Source organism: Mirounga leonina, unplaced genomic scaffold (assembly GCF_011800145.1).
Source record: "Mirounga leonina isolate KUSES-001 unplaced genomic scaffold, KU_Mleo_1.0 Mir_169, whole genome shotgun sequence".
NCBI lineage: Eukaryota > Metazoa > Chordata > Mammalia > Carnivora > Phocidae > Mirounga > Mirounga leonina.
Window position 1 is genome coordinate 10,613,700 of NW_023270431.1, and position 26,629 is coordinate 10,640,328.

Sequence of the window (26,629 nt, forward strand, 5' to 3'; positions counted from 1 at the left end):
CACTTATTTCCAAATTCTTGAATAAAACCTAACTATTGTCCTAAGTAACAATATTTATGCTCATATGCTAAATATTTCTTATATACCAGAAGTTTTATTAGTCATTATTTATATAATATACAGGATCTCTTTAAATCCAGTCATATTAGAAGAAAATACATTAAGGGGCACCTGGGTGGTTCAGTTGGTTAAGTATCTGCCCTCAGCTCAGGTCATGATCCCAGGGTCTTGGGATTGAGCCCCATGTCCAGCTCCCTGTTCAATGGCGAATCTGCTTCTCCCTCTCCCTCTGCTCACCGCCCCCCCCACCCCCTTTGTGATCTAAGTAAAATCAAAAAAAAAAAAAAAAAAAAAAAGAAAAGAAAATACATTTCTTAAATGCTTAATTTAGACAAACTGTTTCTTTTTGTTTCACAGCACAGGTCTGTGAATTCCAGCAAAAGGACCAAGTATGTCTTGGTTAACTTAACCAATCAATAAATGTAAATATAGCACTATAATTAAGTGAAATTTATTGAACACATTATTTTTTGTTAGGTATCATAAAGGAAAATTCTCAACATTCTTAACAAGAATCTTTGTATTAAGATCCCTTTTATGTTTGGTCTCTTCATTATGTGCTATGGTGAGCACTGTGAATTGTGTAAGACTGATGAATCACAGACCCGTACCCCCGAAACAAATAATACATTATGTTAATAAAAAAAATCAAATGATAAAGCAGAAAATGCAAGAACTGTACATCTTAGTAAGATGTAACTTAATATTTGACAATACTTCATATTTAACACACCTATTAAAATGATTCTTTATGTGATGTAAGAATGATTATAATTGTAATAAACCACAAACAAAATTTTAAAATCTGCTCTGTCAAAGCAAATTCCTCATATTCCCTGTCAAGTTTAGTTCTGTTGAGATACTAACTGTTAAACTTTATTTCTAATGTGGCTGCAACCACTACCATGACTCTCTTAATGTTTACACTTGCTTAAATATAGTTAGTTGAAGTTAAAACCTGTGTCCATGTCTGACAGCTATTTTAATTTATTTTTTTAAGATTTTATTTATTTATTTCAGGGAGAGAGAGAGAGAGAGCAAGCATGAGTGGGGGGAGGAGGAGAAGGAGAAGCAAACTCCCTGCTGAGCAGAGAGCCCAATGCGGGCTCCATGCCAGAACCCTGGGATCATGACTGAAGCTGAAGGCAGATGCTCAACCAACTGAACCACCCAGGCACCCCCTCACAGCTATTTTAATTATGCTGGTCAACTGTTTCCTAAATTCAAACCCCATCATCATATTAACTCTATATTTTTCAAGACCAAAAACAAGGTAACAGAGGGAAAGAGAAGTTAACTATCTCATGTGTGTACATTGCTTCTAGCCTTTCAGAGGATGCCACATCTAGAACTTTCTGAATGGCAATCTAGAAGGAAGGATTTAGAATATATACTCCATATCAGATCATGCAAAAGAAGCATTTTTCTTGAAGTTTTAAGCAAAGGAATAAAAAAGACCTTTCTAGTGTGGTCTGTGAACTGTATTCTTGCTAGCCTAAGCATGGTTTATGGAACATCAGTGGCATCAACACCAGGGAGGCTCCTTAGAAATGCAGAATATCAGGTCCTATCTCACACATTCTAAATTAGATTTTGTTTTTATCAAATTCTTCAGGCAATTCATATATGTACAATAAAGTTTGAGAAGCACTGGTCTAGATAACCTTCACCAAAAATGTAAATTATATTTCAGGTGAGTTTCCTAGAAATTTGTTCCAACTGTGCATTTATTCCAATGGATTTAGGAGTTATATTTGCATATTCTTTCCTAGTTACGAGCACTAAGTTCAGTTCAATAAGATAATTCAAATGTTTGTACTAGGCAAAACCCAAGACACATTCAAGCTAAGTATTACTCACATTAAATTTTAAACACAAATGTATTTCAAAGGAATTCAGTCTATGTATTTTGAACTAATTTACATTTAAATTTTTTAAAGCGCACTTTTGATGTCCATAAAGTTTCAAGATGGGTGTGTGTGTGTGTGTGTGTGTGTGTGTGTTAATTCCAGAAACTTCAGAATATTATTCATGGATCCTGAAATTTAAAACTGAAGTTTTAAAAGTGTATTTAACTTAGAAAACTGTGATTTACAATTCCAGTCCAAATTAACATTACTTAAAATAATTTATTGCACCAAAGTTCCAAGATAAAGAAAAATCCATTTAAAGCAATCAATTGGCTATTTTTAAGACTTTACAGCAAAATATAGTGATAGGCTTAGATTATGCAATTTTAAGTAAAATGTTAAAACTACAGTGACATATGTGGGTGAATGCTTAATTTTTTCCTTATATTACCTCTCAAGTAATTTTCAAATATTAAGACTAAAAATGGGATTTTCTTCATAGGCATGCTTATTTAGATGTATGTCAAAGATTAATAGTAACATCCTAAAACAAAACAAAACAAAAACAAACAAATTCCAAAAAGAGCAATCACCAAATACCTGAGCAAAAAGTGTAGAAAAGAAAGGAAGAGACAATTACTGGGGTGCACAAAGTCTAAGAGAAGGCATACATTATACAGTCAGATCTATCATATTTCCCATAAATAAGTAGGAGAGTTGCATTAGCTTCCCTTGTAAATGAGTCAGGAATTGGCCAGGCATACTACTCATTTGTTTCTCTTTCACTAATATATTTGTCTTCTTTCTCCCTAAATCAAATGAATGATCAATATGATGTAGCTATGGGGATATTGACTTGGTTTTCCTATGGTCTCAGAGAATAAGTCTTACTGATATTTGGTTGTATATAATTCTTATTTAAAATAAAACTGAAGATGATGATCTGTCATCTAATTTGAAGTACATGATAATTCTATTAAAAACAGATTTTAACGAGACTTGCTGTTTCTCTGAATTACCAATACACTCTCCTAAGTTATTAAAACTTTATTGAGCAAGAAAACAATGCATTTTCTTATTAATCATCACTAAATAATAATAGAACTCTATTCTTTATGCTGTGCTCAAAATGAAGCAGATGTGAATTGAGGTAGATTATATCACCTGTCTTTTCTGCAAGCAAGCCAACTTTCAGGTCTGTAGTGAATACACCTCCTACTTGTTTTCAATCCTTTCCTTTCCTCTCTTTCCTTCCCTTTCATTCTCCCTCCCTCTTTTTTTTCTTTTTTCCCCCCTTTCCCCACCTTTTGTTTGTTTGTTTGTTTTTAAACAGGGCCAGAAACTTAGTATCAAAATACAATCAAGGAACTATCAAGAACAAAGAAAGAACCAAATTTTTAAAAACCTGAGGCAAAGAACTATGTCTTTTCTTTTTTATATCTCTTCAATATTTATTTACCATGCTTGTGAATGACAGGGCCATATTATGCTGACTTGTGTTTATTTTTAGAACAAACAGCTATGCACAGAAATATTGACAATAGTGTTTTTACAAGCTAGAATCTCATTTTCCTTAATTTTTTTTTTTTTCCTTATCGTGGTCCATACACTTGCAGCCTAAATTTCTAATTTTAGGCAATACAAGAGTGCCCTAATAGGACTGCCTTATCATCATATGTGAAGCCTCACCTAGCCCTGGGATCTCTTAAAGAGCTACCTCAAGGTTATGTAGAAACAGAAGCTAAAATTGATCTATAAGAAACCAAATCATTGGATAGAGCTGTGGTTTCTACAAGTCAATCCACACCTTACACCAAGCGAAAGGCTGGGGCCATCAGAGTACATTAAGCTTGGGTAACAACATACAGGTAGTAAGAACACTGACCTTAACAAAGTATATCCTGTAGGGGGATGATAGCTCTTGAAATATACTGTTTATGAATATTCCATTTTCTTACTATCCAGTTAAAATTTTCCAAGTGCAATAGTAGAATCCTTTATGCCCTACTTCTAATCTAAAATCACGAATTTTTGACCAATATCATTCCCTAAAATCTATTCAACTACTGGAAATATGAGATCAGAAGCCAAACTTTTTAGAATTTTTACATAATTCATATACTCAAGTATTTTACATTATAGCCCCAAAGAGCCCTTCTCACTCCTGACTAATAGCCTTGAATATTGGCAACCTGCCCGGTAAAATCTGTGGACAAATTAACACCTTGTCCGGTCCTAACCTCCCGACCCATTCCTTTAAACTAATTTAGTTATTTCCTACTGAATACAACTCTGAAATTAGATATAAACCCAAATATCTCTCAGTCCAGATTACCTTATAGAAACAAAAAACAGTGCTTTATATAATTATACTTCATTACTGTTTGGAAATTTCAGTGCATTAGATTTTGAAGAAAAATGATCTTACAAAGGAGTTTGGCTGAGACTTGATGGAATTCTAGTCTGACCAAAGTAAATACCTAATTGAAGACAATCATCACAGAACAAATCACTAATTTATTTTGGAGGTAGAAGACATATTTTTAAGGGACAGTAGAGGGTAGATATTACTGTTATGAAAACAACTTAAATCAATGGCTGGGTAGGAAAAAGCAAAGCATTTTGAAAGGTGACTTCCTGTTCCCTATATACCCTATTAAAACTTTGATGTTTATACTATGGTCATGCACGTCATATTAAAAAAGTGCACCAAATAATGCACAGTTGACCCTTAAACAACACAGGTTTGGACTGCACAGGTCCACTTATACATGCATTTTTTTCAGTGAGTACAGTACAGTACTGTAAATGTATTTTCTTTTCCTTATGATTTGCTTAATAACATTTTTTCTCTAGTTTATTGTAAGAATACAGTATAGAATACATATAACATACAAAGTATGTGTTAATTGACTGCTTATGTTATCAGTAAGGCTTCCAGTCAACAGCAGGCTATTAGTAGTTAAGTTTTTTGACAGTAAAAAGTTTTAAGTAGGGGTGCCTGGGTGGCTTAGTCGGGTAAGCATCTGCCTTTGGCTCAGGTCATGATCCCAGGGTCCTGGGATAGAGCCCCATGTCAGGCTCTCTGCTCAGCAGGGAGTCTGTTTCTCCCTCTCCCCCGCTCTTGCTCTCTTTCTCTCTCTCTCACTCTCATGTGTGTGCTCTCTCTTTCTAATAAATAAATAAATAAAATCTTTAAAAAAAAAAGTTGTAAGTGAATTTTTGACTCTGCAGGAGATCGGTGCCCCTCACTTCAGTATTGTTAAAGGGCCAACTGCATTAGCATTTTTAAGTAGTCAAAATCAACTTCAGAGACAGAAATAATACTCTATTTTTATTGGCTACATTAAGGCACTATTCTCAAACCATCTCAAATAGCAATAGGGTATTGGACACTAAAACAAAAATGACTTATCAATAGACTCAGCAATTCTTCCTAAGAAAGGCAGTAAGATGGAGTAAAGGAGAAATGAAGAAAGAAAGAAGCATTATTTTATCTCAAGAAAAAGTAATATCTGTTCTTTCTTCTTCTTCCAACATGCATAGAAAAGAAGACTGCAGTGAAAGAGTTTAAAGAGGCAAAGGAGGCACTTTGTCCTGTATAATCTGACTGCAAAGGTAGAGACAGTAAGTTATCAGTTATGGAAATAACAAGAAATTATAAAAAAACAAACACAAAACTCTAAATTGAGTGCCAAGCAGCCACTAAGAACCTCGATGCAAAGAAGTCTAAATGTTGAAAACAAAATGAAAATATTTAAGTTAAAAGAAACAAGTTATGTTTATTTCTATGGAAAGGACCTATATTTATATGAAACAAGACCCAGAGTTTCCAAAGCCGTCCTACTTGGGTGGTGGTTTAGGAGTCAGACTGCCTGTATTTGAATCCAAATTCTGCATTATATGAGCTAAGCAAACTGGACCAAGAAATAAATACTCCTTCCCCTCTGTCTCCATCCTCCTGGGACTATTTTTTAAAGATTAAGTTTGCAAGACAAAATACACACACACACACACACACGTACATATTATGTGCAGCTGTAAATATCATGCTACTAAAAAAAAAAAATTAGAGTCATAGTCATATTCACATTTGCAGACTTGCAAAAATACCTTATGACCCTACCAGCTTTTCTTCTTCAGGAATTAACATGCAAAAATAAAGCACAAGAAGTTGGGGGATTCCTTGGTTTTAACATTCACTGCTCCAATTTAGCATTTCAAAGTGAGGCCTATTTACCAAACCTCCAGTTACCTAAACACAATTAAAACTCATAATCACTGATCAAAAATTAACATAGTTTGTGTGAGAACATCACACAACACATAAGACCTCTTTAGGAGCATCACCCGCAGAGCTGTTAATGAACAGGCATCTGAGAACATGCCTTGACCTTGTTTCTCTAGATAGAGGGGAAAGAGTACAGCACAAAGAGGACAGAAGAAAAGTTAAGAAAGTCAGGCTAGATTTAGAAAAGTTATATGTAAATGCAACTTTCCAAGAAAGAATGCATGAGAGGAAGAGGCTCACCTCATCCCATGTTTACAACTAGATATCGCTGATATCTAAATAAATACACCAGAGAGTGATCCTAAGACTGGCAGAACAATCTAAACTAAATGTAGAGAAGTCACACTGGAGGGGTTAGGAAGGGCAGAAACAGTGGTCAGGAGCTGCCTGCAGGAGGGAGGGAATTGTGGGCAATAAGAGGGGAAAGTGCCAGGGAGCCCACAAGGAAAAAATGAATCCCCACAATGTCTGGCCTTGAAAACCAGAGGGGCTAAATTCTGTGAGCTTGTATAACCAGGGGGACTTGGAGCATGGAGCTTTAAAAGTCAGCTGACTCAGTACTGGGCAAGCTGGGAGGGCAAGTGATGGTTGAGTCCCTAACTTTAAAGAGAACAGCCCACAGACAGGCAACATAGAAGCAACAGTTTGCACAACAGCAGGGGCAAAGGGGAGAGATAGCTGCTTATACTAATTTGAGAGTGTGTTGGGGGACTTCTCCCGGAATAAAGGAGATAGCAGGCACCATTTTGCTCTCCCACCACCCAACATAAACACAGAGCCACCTGCAGGTGGTGGTATAGCACAAATAGTTGCTACCTCACCTGCTAGCAGTGTACCACACCCATGAGTTCTCCTGAGGACTCAGCCACTCCAAGCCTGCTGGCCTCCACCCTGGGCTCAGAGCAAATTTTGTTAATACTGTGTGCACCCTGCCCAATCACCACCTCAGTGCTTGATGCTCCTCTGGCCACCACACTTGAGGGATCCAGCCTAGAACTAGTGGCTCAGAGCAAATTTTGCTAATCCTACACAGGTACCTTGCCCAACCATCATGTGCAGAGACATGGCACCCCCAGTTGCCACCACCACCATAGTGTGTTGTGCCCCCAGTGGCCACTGGCTTATGAGGGATCCCACATAAGACTAGCAGCTCAGTACAGATTTTGCTAACACCACCACCCCATGCCCCCCTCAGAGCTGGCCTGCCTGGGTCTCACTAACATCACAGAGAGCAAGCATAGCTCAAAACAAGCAGAGAATCAGTGAAGACCTCTGGACTGAAAGGAAAAATGAGTAAGACACAATAGAACGATGCAAGCAACCCACATGGAAGACTCCCCTGAAGTGCCAGGTTCAGGTGAACAGAGAATACTGAACTGCAAGGCACTACAGGACCTCTTCTTCATAAAGCCACTACTTTCAAGAGCAGAAGATGTAGCTGACTTTCCTAACACAGAGAAATAGAGAGGTAGACAAAATAAGGAGAGACAGAAATATGTCCCAAATGAAAGAAGAGAAAATCACAGTAGGAAATCTAAGCAAAACATAAATAAGTAATGTGCCTGATAGAGAACTTAAAGTAATGATTAAGATACTCACTGGACTTCAGAAAAGGGTGGAGGATATCAGTGAGACCCTTGACAAAGAGATAAAAAATAGCATATCAAAGATGAAGAACTCAACAAATGAAATTAAAAATACAATAGAGGAAATAAAAAGTAGGATACAGGAAGTAGAGGAATGTATCAGTGACCTGGAGGATAGAGTAATGGAAAGAATCAAGTCAACCAGGTGAAAGGTAAACAAATACTGCATAATGAGACTAGACATAGACATAGACATAGACATAGACATAGAACTCAGTGACTCCATCAAGTGTAACAACATCCATATTAAAGGGATTCCAGAAAAAGAGAAAGAAATGGGGGCAGAAAATGTGTTTGAAGAAATAATTGCTGGAAACTTCCGAAATGTGGGGAGGGAAACAGAGATCCAGATTCAGGAGTACAGAGATCCCCCAAATTCAATGCAAGGAGGTCCACACCAAGACACACAGTGATTAAAGTAGCAAATAAAAGTGATAAAGAATTTTAAAGGTTGCAAGAGAAAAGAAGATAGTTACATATAAAGGAAACCCCATAAGGCCATCAGCTGATACTTCAGCAGAAACCTTGCAGGCCAGAAGAAAGTGGCATGATAAATCCAAGGTGCTGAAAGGAAAAAATCTGCAGCCACTCTAACTGGCAAGGCTATCATTCAGAATAGAGGGAGAGATAAAGAGTTTTCTAGACAAGCAAAAATTAAAAGAATTCATACCACTAAACCAGCCCTCCAAGAAATGGTAAGGGGAACTCTGTGAGTGAAAAACAAAAACCATAAGTAAGACTAAGAGAAACAGGAAGCACAAAAGAAAAAAAAAAAAAAAGCATATCTAAAATTCCATTGGGGAAGCACAAAATAAAAGTATGTGAAATATGATACCAGATATCTGAAATGTGGAGAAGAGTAAAAATGAGTTCAAAATTATGCAACAACCATCAGCTTAATATAGACTGTTATATGCAGAAGATGTTATATATAAACCAAATGACAATTACAAATCAAAAAACTAGTCACAGATATGCAAAAAATAAAGAGTAAGGAATCCAAGTATATCAGTAAAGAAACAGCAACCCATGAAAGAGAGAAAGAGAAGAAAGGATCAGAGAAAAACTACAAAAGCAACCACAAAACAAATAACAAAATGACAATACATACATATATATCAAAAAATTCCTTTGAATGTAAATGGATGAAATATTCTAATGAAAAGACACAGGGTGTAAAAAAAAAAAAAAAAAAGACATAGGGTGACAAAGTGGATAAAAAAACAAGACCCATCTATATGTTGCCTAAAAGAGACTCATTTCAAACCCAAAGGCAGATTGAAAGTGAGGGGATAGAGAAACATTTATCATGTGAAAAGATGTCAAAAGAAAGCCAGAGTATTGATACTTATATTGGACAAAATAGACTTTAAAATAAAGCGCGTAAAAAGAGACAAAGAAGTACACTATAAAATAATAAAGGGGACACTCCAATAAGAAGATATACCAATTGTAAATATATATGCACCCAACATGAAAGCACCCAAGTACATAAAAGAGTAATAACAAACATAAAGGAACTAATTGATAGTAAATACATAATACATTAATACATTAATAGTAGGGGACTTTAACAGCCTATTTCCATCAATGGACAGATCATTCAAACAAAAAATCAACAAGGAAACAGTGAGTTTGAATGACACACTGGATCAGATGGATTTAACAGATATATTCAGAACCTTCCATACTGAAACAGCAGACATTCTTTTCAAGTGCACACAGCAACATTCACCAAAACAGATCACATAGTAGGCCATAAAAAAGTCTCAACAAATTCAAAAAGATCAAAGTCATAACATGCTCCTCCTCTGGAGGTCTGTAACCTACAACCATAGAAACATCAGATTGGCAGCAGACTTACCCACAGAGACCTGACAGGCCAGAAAGGATTGGCATGATATATTCATGCAATAAATGAGAAAAATATGCAACCAAGAATACTATATCCAGCTAGGCTGTAACTGAAAATAGGAGAGATAAAAAGCTTCCAGGACAAACAAAAACTAAAAGGATTTGCAAACACCAAACAGGCCCTACAAGAAATATTGAAAGGGCTCCTGTAAGCAAAGAAAGTGTCCAAAAGTAACATAGACCAGAAAAGAACAGAGACAATATATAGTAACAGTCACCTTCCAGGCAATACAATGGCACTAAATTCATATCTTTCAATAGTTACCCTGAATGTAAATGGGCTAAATGCCCCAATCAGTATCAGATTAGATTAAAAAAACAAGACCCTTCGATATGCTGCCTGCAAGAGACTCGTTTTAGAACCAAAGACACCCCCAGATTGAAAGTGAGGGGGTGGAAAACCATTTACCATGCTAATGGACACCAAAAGAAAGCTGGGTGGAAATCCTTATATCAGACAAATTAGATTTTAAACCAAAGACCTTCCTAAGAGATGAGGAAGGACACTACATCATACTTAAAGGTTCTATCCAACAAGAAGATTTAACAATTGTACATAGCTATGCCCCTAACATGGGAGCAGCCAATTATATAAGCCAATTAATAACAAAATCAAAGAAACACATTGACAACAATACAATAATAGTAGGGGCCTTTAACACCCCCTTCACTGAAATGGACAGATCATCTAAGCAAAAGATCAAGAAGGAAATAAAGGCTTTAAATGACACACTGGACCAAATGGATTTCACAGATACATTCAGAACATTCCATCCCAAAGCAACAGAATGCACATTCTTCTCTACTGCTCAAGGAACATTCTCCAGAATAGATCACATCCTAGGTCACAAATCAGGTCTCAACCTGAGACTGGGGACAAAATATTGGGATCATTCCCTGCATATTTTCAGAAAACAATGCTTTGAAACTAGAACTCAGTCACAAAACGAAAGTCAGAAAGAACTCAAATACATGGAGGCTAAAGAGCATCCTACTAAAGAATGAATGGGTTAACCAGGAAATTAAACAAAAATTAAAATAAAATCATGGAAACAAATGATAATGAAAACACACTGTTCAAAATCTTTGGGATGTGGCAAAGGCAGTCCTAAGAGGAAAATATATAGCAATACAAGCCTTTCTCAAGAAACAAGAAAGGTCTCAAATACACAACCTAACCCTACACCTGTACTGGAGAAAGAAAAGCAAATAAAGTCTAAACCAGCTGGAGAAGAGAAATAATAAAGATCAGAGCAGAAATCAATGAAATAGAAACCAAAAGAACAGTAGAACAGATCAACAAAACTAGGAGATGGTTCTTGGAAAGAATTAATAAGATTGATAAACCCCTGGCCAGACTTATCAAAAAAAAAAAAAAAAAAAAAAAAACAGAAATGACCCAAATAAATAAAATCATCAGTGAAAGAGGAGAGATCACAACCAACACCAAAGAAATACAGATAATTATAAGAACATATTATAAGCAACTCTATGCCAGCAAATTAGACAATCTGGAAGAAATGGACGCATTCCTAGAGATGTATCAACTACCAAAACTGAACCAGGAAGAAATAGAAAACCTGAACAGACCTATAACCACTAAGGAAATTAGAGCAGTAATAAAGAGCCCAGGGCCAGATGGCTTCCCAGGGGAATTCTACCAAACATTTAAAGAAGAATTAATACCTATTCTTCTGAAACTGTTCCAAAAAATAGAAACGGAAGGAAAACTTCCAAACTCATTTTATGAGGCCAGCATTACCTTGATCCCAAAGCCAGACAAAGACCCCATCAAAAAGGAGAATTACAGACCAATATCCCTGATGAACATGGATGCAAAAATTCTCACCAAAATACTAGCCAATAGGATCCAACAGTACATTAAAAGGATTATTCACCATTACCAAGAGGGATTTATTCCTGGGCTGCAAGGTTGGTTCAACATCCACAAATCAATCAGTGTGATGCAAAACACTAATAAAAGAAAGAACAAGAACCATATGATCCTCTCAACAGATGCATAAAAGCATTTGACAAAGTACAGCATCCGTTCTTGATTAAAACTCTTCACAGTGTAGGGATAGAGGGCACATACCTGAATATCATAAAAGTCATCCATGAAAAACCCACAACGAATATCATTCTCAATAGGGAAAAATTGAGAACTTTCCCCCTATGGTCAGGAACATGGCAGGGATGTCCACTATCACCACTGTTATTCAGCATAGTACTAGAAGTCCTAGCCTCAGCAATCAGACAACAAAAAGAAATAAAAGGCATCCGAATCAGCAAAGAAGTCAAACTCTCACTCTTTGCAGATGATATACTTTATGCGGAAAACCCAAAAGACTCCACCCCAAAACCGCTAGAACTCACAGGGATTCAGTAAAGTGGCAGGATATAAAATCAATGCACAGAAGTCAGTGTCATTCCTATACACCAACAACAAGACAGAAGAAAGAGAAATTAAGGAGTTGATCCCATTTACAACTGCACCCAAAACCACAAGATACCTAGGAATAAATCTAACCAAAGGCAAAGAATCTGTACTCAGAAAACTATAGAATACTCATGAGCAAAACTGAGGAAGACACAAAGAAATGGAAAAATGTTCCATGCTCATGGATTGGAAGACAAATACTGTTAAAATGTCTATGCTACCTGAGCAATCTACACATTTAATGCAATCCCTATCAAAATACCATCAACATTTTTCAAAGAAATGGAACAAATAATCCTACAATTTGTATGGAACCAGAAAAGACCCCGAGTAGCCAGAAGAATGTTGAAAAAGAAAAGCAAAGCTGGTGGCATCACAATTCTGGACTTCAAGCTCTATTATAAAGGTGTAATCATCAAGACAGTATGGTACTGGCACAAAAACAGACACATAGATCAGTGGAACACAACAGAGAGACCAGAAATGGACCCTTAACTCTATGGTCAACTAATCTTCGACAAAGAAGGAAAGAATGTCCAATGGAAAAAAGACAGTCTCTTCAACAAATGGTGTTGGGAAAATTGGACAGCCACATGCAGAAAATGAAACTGGACCATTTCCTTACATCACACACAAAAATAGACTCCAAATGGTTGAAAGACCTAAATATGAGACAGGAGTCCATCAACATCCTAAAGGAGAACACAGGCAGCAACCTCTTTGACCTAAGCCACAACAACTTCTTCCTAGAAATATCGCCAAAAGCAAGGGAAGCAAGGGAAAAAATGAATTATTGGGACTTGAGCAAGATAAAAACCTTTTGCACAGCAAAGGAAACTGTCAACAAAACCAAAAGACAATGGACAGAATGGCAGAAGATATTTTTAAATGACATATCAGATAAATGGCTTGTATCCAAAATCTATAAAGAACTAATCAAACTCAACACCCAAAGAACATATAATCCAATCAAGAAGTGGTCAGAAGACATGAACAGACATTTTTCCAAAGAAGACATCCAAATGGCCAGCAGACACATGTGAAAGTGCTCAGCATCGCTTGGCATCAGGGAAATCCAAATCAAAACCTCAATGAGATACCACCTCACACCAGTCAGAATGGCTAAAATTAACAGTAAGGAAACGATGGATGTTGGCAAGGATGAGGAGAAAGGGGAACCCTCCTATACTGTTGGTGGGAATGCAAGCTCGTGCTGCCACTCTGGAAAACAGTATGGAGGTTCCTCAAAAAGTTGAAAATAGAGCTACCCTATGACCCAGCAATTACACTACTGGGTATTTACCCCAAAGATACAAATGTAGTGATCTGAAGGGGTACATGTGCCCCAATGTTTATAGCAGCAATGTCCACAATAGCCAAACTCTGGAAAGAGCCAAGATGTCCATCAACAGATGAATGGATAAAGAAGATGTGGTATATATATATACAATGAAATATTATGCAGCCATCAAAAAAAAAATGAAATCTTGCCATTTGCAACGATGTGGATTGAACTAGAGGTATTTTGCTAAGTGAAATAAGTCAATCAGAGAAAAACAAGTATCATATGATCTCACTTATATGACGAATTTAAGAAATAAGACAGAGGAGCATAGGGGAAGGGAAGAAAAATGAAACAACATGAAACCAGAAAGGGAGATAAACCATAAGAGACTCTTAATCTCAGGAAACAAACTGAAGGTTGCTGGAGTGGTGGGGGGTAGGAGGGATGGGGTGGCTGGGTGATGGACATTGGGGAGGGTATGTGCTATGGTGAGCACTGTAAATTGTGTAAGACTGATGAATCACAGACCTGTACCTCTGAAACGAATAATACATTATATGTTAAAAAAAAAAAAAAATCAGAAGATAATGGGAAGGGAAAAATGAAGTGGGGGAAATCGGAGGGGAGGACGAACCATGAGAGACTATGGACTCTGAGAAAAAAACTGAGGGTTTTAGAGGGGAGGGGCTTGGGGGATGGGTTAGCCTGGAGATGGGTGTTAAGGAGGGCACATATTGCATGGAACACTGTGTCTTATACACAGACAATGTATCATGGAACACTACATCAAACTCTAATGATGCAATGTATGGTGATTAATATAATAAAATACAATTAAAAAAAGAAGTCATAGCATGCATCTTTTCTGACCACAACATTATGAAACTAGAAGTCAACCACAAGAAAAAAATCTGGAAAGACCACAAATACATGGAGGTTAAATAGCATGCTACCAAACAATCAATGGGTAAGCCAAGAAATCAAACAAATAATCCAGAAGTACATGGAAACAAATGAAAATGAAAACACAATGGTCCAAAACATTTGGGATGCAGCAAAAGCAGTTCTAAGAGGGAAGTTTATAGCAATACAGGCCTACCTCAAGAAGCAAGAAAAATCTCAAATAAACAACCTAACCTTACACCTAAAGGAGCTAGAAAAAGAATAGCAAACAAAACACAAAACCAGCAGAAGGAAGAAAATAATAGCGATTAGAGCAGAAATAATACATACAGAAACTAAAAACAACCCACAATAGAACAGGTCAATGAAACCAGGATCTGGTTATTTGAAAAGATCAACAAAATTGATAAACTTCTAGCCAGACTCATTTAGAGAGAGAGAGAAAGAAAGGGCTCAAATAAACAAAATCACAAATAGGAGAAATAACAACCAACACCATAGAAATGAAAACAATTGTAAGAGAATATTATGAAAAACTGTATGCCAACAAATTTGACAACCTAAAAGAAATGGATGAATTCCTAGCAACATATAACCTACCAACGCAGGAAGAAATAGAAATTCTGAATGGACCTATTACCAGCAAGGAGATTGAATCAGTAATCAAAATCTCCCAAGAAAAGTCCAGAACCATATGGCTTCACAGGTGAATTCTACCAAACTTTTAAAGAAGAGTTAATACCTATTCTTCTAAAACTATTCCAAAAAATAGAAAACAGAAACTTCCAAATTCATTCTATGAGGCCACTATCATCCTGACACCAAAAGCACATAAAAACACACAAAGAACTACAAGCCAATATCGCTGATGAATACAGATGGAAAAATCCTCAAAAAAAAAATACTAGCAAACAGAATGCAAAAACACATTAAGAAAATCATTCACCACGATTGAGTGGGATTTATTCACAGGATGCAAGGCTGGTTCAATATTCACAAATCAATTAATGTGATATATCACATCAATAAGAGAAAGGATAAAAAACATAAGATCATTTCATGAGACATGAAGAATTTGACAAAGTAGAACAACCATTTATGATAAAAGCCCTCAGTAAAGTAGGTTTAGAGGGAACATACCTCAACATAATAAAGGCCATAAATGAAAAACCCACAGCAAACATCATACTCAATTGGGAAAAACTGAGAGCTTCCCTCCCTCCCCCAAAGTCAGGAATAAGACAAGGATGTTCACTCTTACCACTGTTAATTAACATAATACTGGAAGTCCTAGCCACAGCAAGGAGACAACAAAAAGAAATAAAAGGCATCAAAATTGGTAAGGAAGAAGTAAAACTTTCACAATTTGCAGATGACATGATACTATATACAGAAAACCTTAAAGATTCCACCAAAAAACTACTAGAACTGATAAATCAGTAAAGTTGCAGTCTACAAAATCAATGTTCAGAAATCAGTTGCATTTCCATGCACTAATAATGAAGCAGCAGCAGGAGAAATTAATAAAATAATGTCATTTACAATTACACCAAAGATAATAACTTACTTAGTAATAAACCTAACCAAAAAAAGAGGTGAAAGACTTATACTCTGAAAATTATATAAAACATTGATGAAAGAAATTGAAGAGAAAACAAAGAAGTGGAAAGACACCCACGCTCATGGATTGAAAGAACAAATATTGTTAAAATGTCTATATTACCCAAAGCAATCTACATATTTAATGCAATCCCTATCAAAACACCAACAGCATTTTTCACAGAGCTAGAACAAAAACATCCTAAAATTTACATGGAATCACAAAAACTCTGAATAGCCAAAGCAAATTTTGAAAAAGAAAAGCAAAGCTGAAGGCATCACAATTCCAGACTTCAAGTTATATTACAAAGCTACAGTAATCAAAACAATATGGTAGTTGCACAAAAATAGACACAGAGATCAATAGAACAGAATAGAGGGCACCTGGGTGGCTCAGATGGTTACGCATCTGCCTTCGGCTCAGGTCATGATCCCAGGGTCCTGGGATCGAGTCCCACATCGGGCTCCCTGCTCCTTGGGAGCCTGTTTCTCCCTCTGCCTCTGCCTCTCTCTCTCTGACTCTCATGAATAAATAAATAAATAAAAAAAAAAACATTAAAAAAAATAGAACAGGATAGAAAACCCAGATATAAACCCACAATTATATGGTCAATTAATCTTCAACAAAGTAGCAAAGAGTATCAAAAGGGAAAAAGAATGTCTCTTCAAGAAACTGTATTGGGAAAACTGGACAGCAACAGGCAAAAGAATGAAATCAGACCACTTTCTTACATCACACACAAAAATAAACTCAAAATGGATTAAAGACCTAAATGTGAGACCTGAAACCATCAAAATCCTAGAGGAGAGCACAGGCAGTAATATCTCTGACATTAGGCATAGCAACATTTTTCTAGATATGTCTCCTGAGGCAAGGGAAACAAAAGCAAAAATAAACTATTGATACTACATGAAAATAAAAAGCTTCTGCACAGCAAAGGAAATAATTAACAAAACTAAAAGGCAACCTACTGAATGGGAGAAGATATTTGCAAATGACATGTCTAATAAACGGTTAGTATCCAAAATACATATACAACTCAACACCCAAAAAAACAAAAAATCCAACTAAAAAATGGGCAAAAGACCTGAATGGACATTTCTCCAAAGAAGACACCCAGATGGCCAACAGATACATGAAAAGATTCTTAGAATCACTGATCATCAGGGAAATGCAAATCAAAACTACAATGACATATGACTTCACACCTGTCAGAAAGACAAAAATCAAAAACACAAGAAACAACAGGTGTTGGCAAGGAGGTGGAGAAAAAGGAACCGTTTGTGGGAATGCAAGCTGGTACAGCCACTTTGGAAAAGAGTATGGAGTTTCCTCAAAAATTTAAAATAGAATACCCTATAATCCAGTAATCACTTTACTAGTTTTTATCCCCCAAAATATGAAAACACTAATTCAAAGGGATACATGCACTCCTATGTATATAAGAGCATTATTTACAATAGCCAAATTATGGAAGCAGCCCAAGTGTCCATTGACTAAGGAATGGATAAAGAAGTAGTGCGTGTGTATGTGTGTGTGTGTGTAATAACAATAGAATATTATTCACCCATAAAAAAGAAGGGAAATCGTGCCACTTGCAATGACATGGATAGATCTAGAGAGTATAATGCTAAGTGAAATAAGTCAGTCAAAGACAAATACTATATAAATACCATATGATTTCATGCATCTGTGGAATTTAAGAAACAAAACAAATGAGCAAAGGAAAAGAGAGAAAGAGAGAGAGAAACCAGGAAACAGACTCTTAACTATAGACAAACTGATGGTTATCAGAGTGGAGGTGGGTGGGGAGATGGGGAAACAGCTGATGGGGATTAAGGAGTGCATTTGTGATGAAGAGTGATGCATGAAATTGCTGAATCACTATATCGTACACTTGAAACTAAATGTATTGAAACATGTATTAGTCCCAATTATAGTAGGTTTTACTCATTTAAAATCCCACTGAATTCTGAAAAACATAAACACAATTAATAATTTACCTGTGTAATTTTTTTTTAATATTTTGGTTCCCCTACTGATGTGAATCTTATGGGAATAAGAATTGTATCTCTCTTGTACATCAATATAGCCCCAAAGCATAAAATAGCATCTAACAGAGTAAACAATGTATATTGCTGATACTTAAATGAGTAAATGAGTATGCAATAAGTCTTCAATTTTTTCAGAAGTTAGTCAACTTAGATGAAAGAAGTGTTCAAGTTAGAAAATAGTATCAGGTAGATGGAGTCATTTGACATTTGACAGTTTTGCTTATTACTCTAACTTACTTGCAACAAAAAGGAAGTAAAGATTTTAAGTTTTCTATCTGTTTTTTGTTTATTTATTACCTTTAGCATTTGATTCAGATGCATATATGTAATAATGGTCACATAGTGTTTAGGGAAGTTTTTTTGGGAAGGGGTAAAGACTGAACACCAATACGGTGTTCTAAGGAAAATATAAACATGAAGTGAAAAATGAGCTGAATTACTCCACAGGCAGAGTAAGAGTGAATTAGAATCTGAATTCTGCAATTTCTACGAAAACACATTTTTTTAAATATGAGAGAAATCAGAATTTTAACTCTGCACACTTATTCCATATTCCATTTATTTATTTATTTATTTATTTGGGAATGATGTATCTGTAGCAGTGGTGGGGACATTGGTAAGATCTCTAAAGCCTTACTTCTCAACATGCAGCCCGAGCTCCACAGCACTAACAACTGCAAGTTTATTAGAAATGAAGAATTTTAGGACCCACTCTAGAACAGTTGAATTAAAAGCATTTCCCCAACATCTACAGATATTTAAATGCACAATTAACATCGAGAAGCACTACTCTGAGGGTCTTAGTCTGGCATAGTTGATGCTATCCTGAAATAGGGTAGAAACGGATAAGATAGCAAGTGAGTATCAGCTACTGGAAGAGAAGAATTGATAGATCTTGGAGACAATTTTATTTAGAAATGAAGTAGACGCAATTGTCACTGATTTAGCAGTTCAGTGGGAACAACTGATAAAAATAACAGTGCATTTTTTAAAATAATAATAACAATGAACAAAAACAGGATAAACTTTGAATTACAAAATACTCCTGTGAAGACATAATCCAGATATTGTAAAGCTGTTTCTGTAAGGACAGCTGGGCTCAAGATGTAAATTCCAAGGTAAAGATGAAACTTCAGAATGTTCCCATTGTGTCATCAATTGGTAATTTCCTGTTTTCTATCTGTCCTCCAGTATCTTACCAAATCCTCCCTTTCATGAAAACATCCTATTATTCTTTGGAAGATGGAGTCAATAGCTTCCAATTAAATATTTCTCAAATACATGACACTCTGTGCTGAAATCATGACCAGCTCTCCCTCAAGGCCTACTTCAAAGTTGGCATCTCATCTGTGACTGGGGCTTCTCTAACTCAAGATGATCTAGGTATCATATTCCTCTTATCAAAAGAAGATAAATTTAATGGTTTTAAAACAAAAAGCTACATATATTATTTTTAATTTCATTTTTTATACATTTCTATGCGTTTCCATTTTATAGGAGCTTACTTCCTTATTGGCTCACAATAACTAAACACCAATTTACCAAATCTTCACTGATCTCATCATTTAGCAGATACAAGGTTGGCATTAGAGATACAGAGAGGAGAAATCAATAGTATGCATCTCTGTCAGACTTATGACAGACAGATAAAAAGTCATTAATTTTATTAAAATACAATGGTTATAAGAAAGGTACACAAGCTACTATTTGTGTATATCTAGCATCTCTGGGGAAACAGGAATGTTTATAAGTATTTTAACAATATATATCATAGTCTATGGCTTGTGTTTTTATATCCTCCATTTTACTCCAGTGGGATATAGAAATGATCTTTATTTGCTCTACTACTTATTTAATCAAAAATACTGACTCAAGAAGGATCATTTAATATCTTAATTTTTATTTTAATATCTTAATTTTTAGAACCTTGAAATATCCAATAAACAGTTGCATGAAAATGTACTATTTTATTTCAAGCAGACAATTTACCTCAATCATACTTTTGGCAGCTATTTCTTTTGTACTTAATTTTTAGCACCATATATTTTTTTTTAAGTAAATATTCCTCACTTTAAATTCATCAAACTAAGTCTCAAATGGTTTTGAATAAAGAGAGGTTGATCACAAACAGGACATCTGAACAAAAACACAACCTTCTCTAATTGCTACAGATAGGGCAGTTGAACAAAACTCAACCTTCCCTAAAAGCTACACTCTGCCTTTAGGCAGAGTAGAGAAAGGTTAAAATAGCCTAAGGCTCCTCATTTAGGAATTACTCTTTGTACAAATAAATTCAAACAGGGGATCCTTTACTTCCCTGATATCCCTGAGAATTCTCATCTTCCCCCTTCCTCCATTCTATAGCAAATCCTACTTGTCACCTCAAATATCCATACCTTATCGAAATCTAGACTTCCTATAACTAAAGTAGTAAAATCCTTCACTGTTGAAATGAGGTGCTGAAGCATGACTAAAGGCACTAAAGACATGATCCTTTTTCACCTCATCAATGTCAGTCCTCCCATTCATAGCCTGTTTTGGTGCTTCCCCTTTTGCCACTCTGAATTTGTTAGTGACATTGAATGGGCAACATGGAACAAAAAGAAGTACACTGTTCAAGCCACTGCTCTGATTGAGGAGTACGGTTGATGGGAGGCCCATTTTATAAATCTAACTGTGAGTGCCAAAGACATCATTTAATTTTAATTTATTACTGGTTGGTTCAGAGCCCATGCCTACTCTGGGATATTTTAGGGTAACAGGTATTCTGACCATGGTGGAATTAAACAAAGTAATAGTTCTGATAGTTAAGGTGAAGCATACTTTTTGCCCCCCTTCAGTTTATATTTTGCAACTCCTCTAAGAGTAAAGGGATACCTTATTGAAATTTAGTGAGATCCACAGGATAACTAAAATTTCAGCTTCAGTACTGATAAAGGCCCATGAAATGTTTCCAACTGGTACAAGTGAGCAGATGTTAAAGTTAATTTAGAACCTGTGTTGTAAAGGCATAAAATTTAATTAGCACTCTTTTATCTATTTGTTATAGAAATTCTTTAGTAAATTTTGGATTTTCAGTAAAGTTTCGATTTCCAATTTAGTAAACTGTGGACCTCTATTTTGGTTTTTTGTCTGTTGTTGGTGGTTTCTGGATGTAATTTGAGGGAATCCTCTATATCCTGCTCACATAAGTTTCTTTCTCCAGGGAGTCACAAATCAGTATCATAGGGTTAAGGACTCTTCCATGGCAATATTAACTTTATTGGGTTTAAGGACCCTTGACAGAGATTGGGTTCGAATAGCCTTAGCTGTGTCATGAGAGCACCATGGGTATTATTCCCTATATTCCAGACTATATGGATTTTTTTTTTTTTTTTTTTGGTGCAACACAGGCAAAGGAATTTTTAAAAGTTACAGTGTCATCTGTTTTAGGAGTGTGGTCTTCAGCATGCTACATAGTCACTACCCTTCTCCACATGAACAACCACTAATGGGCCTATACATTATACAGTCTTTCCCTTAAGCATGCAATATTATGGTGGCCAGTGCCAGGCTGAGACACAATCAATGGTCATAGGATAAAAGTTATTCCTTTGAGTTAGAGGCAGTTACGGCTTATGTTAGAATTAAGACAGATGATTCAACCTAAGATACACGGATAGTTCCCAGACAAGACACATGAACTACAGCCATTTTAAGGAGGCCCCTAATTCCATACTACTGTCCCTAAATGCCAATTATCAGAAACTTTCAACGTAGGTCAGCTAAATCTGTAAGGGAGATGTTAGAGTGTTCAGCAAATGCTGCATAATGCAACACAGTTCAAAGCATAAACCATTTTTCAGCAGCTCAAAGTGAAAGCTTGCCAGTAGACAACAAAACCAGTTACAAAAAAAAAAAAAAAAAAGCACTGGAAGAAAGACACCCCCCCCCCAACCCCTGTCCCTGTAGTGGTGGTCATTGTTTGGCCATCCTCCTTACAGTGTCAATTGCTTTATTCACAGCACAGAGGTGGGATGTACCCCCACACATATACCACCTAAAGTTTATTGGGATATTAAGCCCAATTATGCCACATTCAATTTAAGTGTTGTTGTTTTTTTAAATTTTTTCTCGTAGTCTTCACTAGGTCGAATTTATTATTCCAATGGTACTAATATAGCTGGAGGTGCTCATGGCGACACCCCACAAGGTTTCCCACCTTCTAGTCTCTGTTCAAAGAAAATGTGTACCTGCTTGATCTTCTTGCCATATTAGAAAATCCATATGAGCCATTTACCTAAATAAGCCTCCTGATGCATTACAAAAGAAAGATAAATAAATAAATAGGATGTTTGAGTTTCCCTCTTAAGAAATTAAAAAGAAATAAGGAAGGATTGGGTGTCCCATCCTCTCCCCTACCCCTACCAGCCAAATAAGTACCTGCTAAGAAGGCATTTCTGCTGCTTCTGAAGTCTTGAAATCAGTATCAAAGGGAAGGACATCAAGAATTAACGTGCATTGCGATGGCACGGCTCAGGCCCCAGAAATCTGTCAGGTGGAGCACCACCTGTCTGGACAGTGTTGAGGTGTCGTGAGGAGAATTTGAGGGCTTGTTGTGGTCCATCATCAGCCAGACGCCGGTGCTACATGGAATCTGTCCGGGGCGGGGCGGACTTCTTAGAGGCCTGCCGACAACTTGTCCAGAAAGTTGTCCAGAATTAGGCTGCCTTCCTTCAAGCCTTTGCGCTTAAGAGTATAGGTCACTGCCTGACTGGGGCGGCCTGTGTTGTCAAAGGGGTCTCCGGGCAGGATCTGCCAGTGGTCACACACGCACGAGGGGAAGGCCTGGCCGGCCGCCTGTGTTAAATCTCAGGTCGTCAGTCAGTGAAGCCAAAGGACTCACTAATAAGCAGGTAGGCTTTCGTAACAAACATGGGGATACTGGCCACCTCGGACTCCTCGAAGATGTGGCCCCGCTTCCTGCTGAGGACACCACAGATGCCACCAACCACCTGTCCTGGATATCAGATCTCTGCACTCCACATGGGATCCCATCGTCTTGGCCAGACCCTTAGCCCTCTGCGGTGGAGGCGCGCTGGATGACGTCAGTGTGCAGCGACATACGTTGGACGTCAAAGTGCACGTCACGTACGTTCTCCTCACACAGTGCCCCCACCTTCGTGGCCTTCTAGATCTCAGCCGTCGCGCTGTCCTTGATCTTGTTGAAATACTGCACGCCCTTGATGATACAGATGAGGATGTTCGCGCCTGTGCCGTTGGGTCGAAAACACCAGATCTTGCAGGTCTCAGCCACGTATCTGCACTTCTCAACTAGTTAGCAGCGCATTGCTTGAGCTCCTGGTGGGTGGACACCTCAGCCTTGTCAGACGTCCTCGGCCTGACGCTCAGAGAGGGGCAGTGCCTCCACGCGCAGCCCATAAGCTTGTTGGGAGACTTGGACAGACAGAGCAGTTCGACTCCTGGCTGACAGTTTCATGATACAAGATGACGGGGTCAGATTTCTTGATGGACTGATCCTCCGGTCCTTCAGGTGGATCTCCGGGTGCGGCTTACCGCTCCTGCAATGATATGCTCCCCCCCCATTCCACAATGATGCGCGGCGCCATGGGGTGCAACTTGGCAGCTGCTTCAGACCCTCCCCCTCTACAGCAACTTTGACAACTGGACTCACCATTGAACTTCCTCACCTGCGTGTGGGAGTGCTCCAAGGTGCCCGTCTTCATCAGGAACTAGTCAACTCCCACCAGGCCTACTATGTTTCTGCAAGGTATGTCCTCAAAGGGCTCATCATAAAGATTATTCCCTGGCTCGCTTCAGGTACAGGTCCTCTTTCTTCCCAGGAGTGTGGTTGGGAGTATGTATTGTGATAATTTCACAATATATACAAATATTGAATCACAATGTTGTACACCTGAAAGCAACATGATGTTATATGTCAATTATACCTAAGCAAAAAGATTTCTTACAAAAAAAAAAAAAGAAAAAAAAAGAAAACACAGAGAGAGAGGATACGATAAAGGTTTATTACTCACATAATAAGGCTTTGTTTAAATACAGGGGGATTCCCCAAGCAGGTCCAAAAGTGGCACTTGGAGAGCACAGAGAAAAGAGACTAGTTTGGTTTTTATTGAAATTAGGGGATAGGTTTGAGTGAGTGTTCCTGTGAATGGACTGGGATTTGCATGGTTTGAATTTCCTACTCTTGCCAAAGGAGGGAGCAGCCAGCCTTTCTTATCAGCTTAGCCAGTTGTGGGGCAGAAGGGCTAGGGCTTGAAAGCTGTCAGCACTTAAATGTCAAAAATGAAGTCTATTAAGATGCCAAAAGGGTATGGTACTTAAGGGCCTTTGCAGCTACTTCCTCTCCCATGAATCATCTTTGATCCAATGTAACAAAATGTTGATGATTTCTTGTATTCTAGACTTGTGGCTTAAGCTGATGATACATTGTCTCAAGTACTTAATATTTTAAATTCAGAGAGCCACCAGAAATTGGAATTATTGAGAGGTTCCAGTTAGAGAAGGAACATATGTCAACCCTACTCATTCCTCCCCCCTCCCCAGTTACTATAGAATTAATATTGGAAAAACAATACTGTGGTTGACATTTTGGAGAGATCCCTGTTCATGGAAAATCTTCCCACTTTGAAGACATGGAAAGGGGCTCTTTGAGATTTCTTTCTAAAGATTGGTAAAGGCTTCAAGCACAGGAAACAGTTTTCATTCCTTGTTTATATATCTGCTTAGAACAAGGACCTGCTGATATGGTCCTGTGCTAAATGAACAGAAGAAAGGAGAATTGGAAGGAGAGAAAAGGAAAGAGAGAGAGGGAGAACATGTATGCATTTGTATGTACCTGTATGTGTGTGTATGGGTAAGCTGTAAGACATAGAAGAAGCAGAAACACTTTCTCTAAGTGTACAGGAGAAGCACTCTGCAGGGTCCCACCAGACCTAGAAGGACAAATACAATTGGGGAATATAGTCTTGCCATTACATGAACAGATTTGGGGAATGAAGGGACAAAAGGGACATAAGCATTAGAGGAATACAATATGAAGTTCATCAAAGACCAGCGAAGAGATGAGGCCAAACCTATAAATGTAAAGTGCCTAGGGGGCTACACACAAATACTTTGTCATCATGGTGTGTTGGAGCTCATAGACAGGGAGTATAATATATTTGTATCCAAGCAAGGAAAAGACTGCAATCCTGCATAGGGAAGTAAGAAAATATTGGACAGTTTCCCTTTTCCTACTCATGCCTCAGCACACAAAAGGAGGAGGAAAGGGGAGTATGGAAAAGACAGACCATAATTTTCTCTCCTTAAATCTATCTTTCTATAGCCCAAGGTAAGACTAATATGTGCTATAGGTGGGAAAGGTGAGTGAGGAAAATTTACTGTTGAGTTTGAGAGTAAAACTTTAACTTGCAGCAAGTCAAAGTCTTAAATAGGAAAGTGAGATCAGTCCAGAAACTAAGGGAGACCAGTGAGGGTTTTGAATCTGTTTTTGTTTTTGTTTTTGTTTTATTTGTTTTGTTTTAGTGAACTTTTAGCAGGAAATTTTATCAATATAGTTGATGGACTCTGAAAAACAAACTGAGGGTTCTAGAGGGGAGGGGTGTGGGAGGATGGGTTAGCCTGGTGATGGGTATTGAGGAGGGCACATTCTGCATGGAGCACTGGGTGTTATGCACAAACAATGAATCATGGAACACTACATCTAAAACTAATGATGTAATGTATGGGGATTAACATAACAATAAAAAAATAATAATAATTTTAAAAAAATAGAACTTTAAAAAATATTATACCAGATATCATCACATAACTGGATCATTCTGAGGCTTCAGATCTCAGTATAGGTGTTATATCCCTGTGGGGCTACCTCTGACCATCATTTTTATGTGTTTTGCACCCTCAGTTGTAGATGGTTGAGTTGAGAAAGTACAGTAGACAAATGGAATGTGAAGCTCACTGTCCTTTCTTTTGTGTGTGTGCATGTAATTCACATACAGAATTATCCAGATATTATAGGAGATGTGGTAACTCTCACCTATGAGGTGGTTTCTACACTAGGAATAGGATTCTATAGACTAAAAATTAAGAAATATCAATATTTGTTAAAGAACCGCTCACACAAAAATGAGAGGAAGCACATTTAAAAGTTGCAAGTGAGACCAGAATAGCATGGAGTCAAACTCAAAGAAGGAAGGGAAGAGTAAAGAGTGTCAAATCCAGGGGGAAAAAAAAAAAAAAATTACCCTAAGATAAATACTAAGATGTTCCAGTGAAGGTAGCACTTCAGAGATCTGAGTGTCTTAGCACAAGCTATTTCTGTAACATGCATAGAGAAGTGGTTTGAATAATGAATTGGTGTGGAGAAAAATTGTTGAACACCAGCCATGAGAAAGTGTAGACATCCCTGTATGTGATAACAAACGGGCTTGTAAACATTAACAGAAAATTAAACAAATGAAAAATATTTTATCTACCTAATTTTAAAAATTATGTCACTGGAAAAATGCAAAAAAATGGGTATCTGTATAAAAAATAGTTCCTACCTGTTTTGCAATTTATGACATC

The 26,629-nt window shown here is 37.2% G+C and overlaps 1 pseudogene; it reads right to left on the bottom strand.

The window, feature by feature from the left end:
• Positions 1 to 22,486: 22,486 nt before the first annotated feature.
• LOC118017296 lies at positions 22,487 to 23,923 on the bottom strand (annotated as a pseudogene).
• Between the last annotated feature and the right edge of the window lie 2,706 nt (positions 23,924 to 26,629).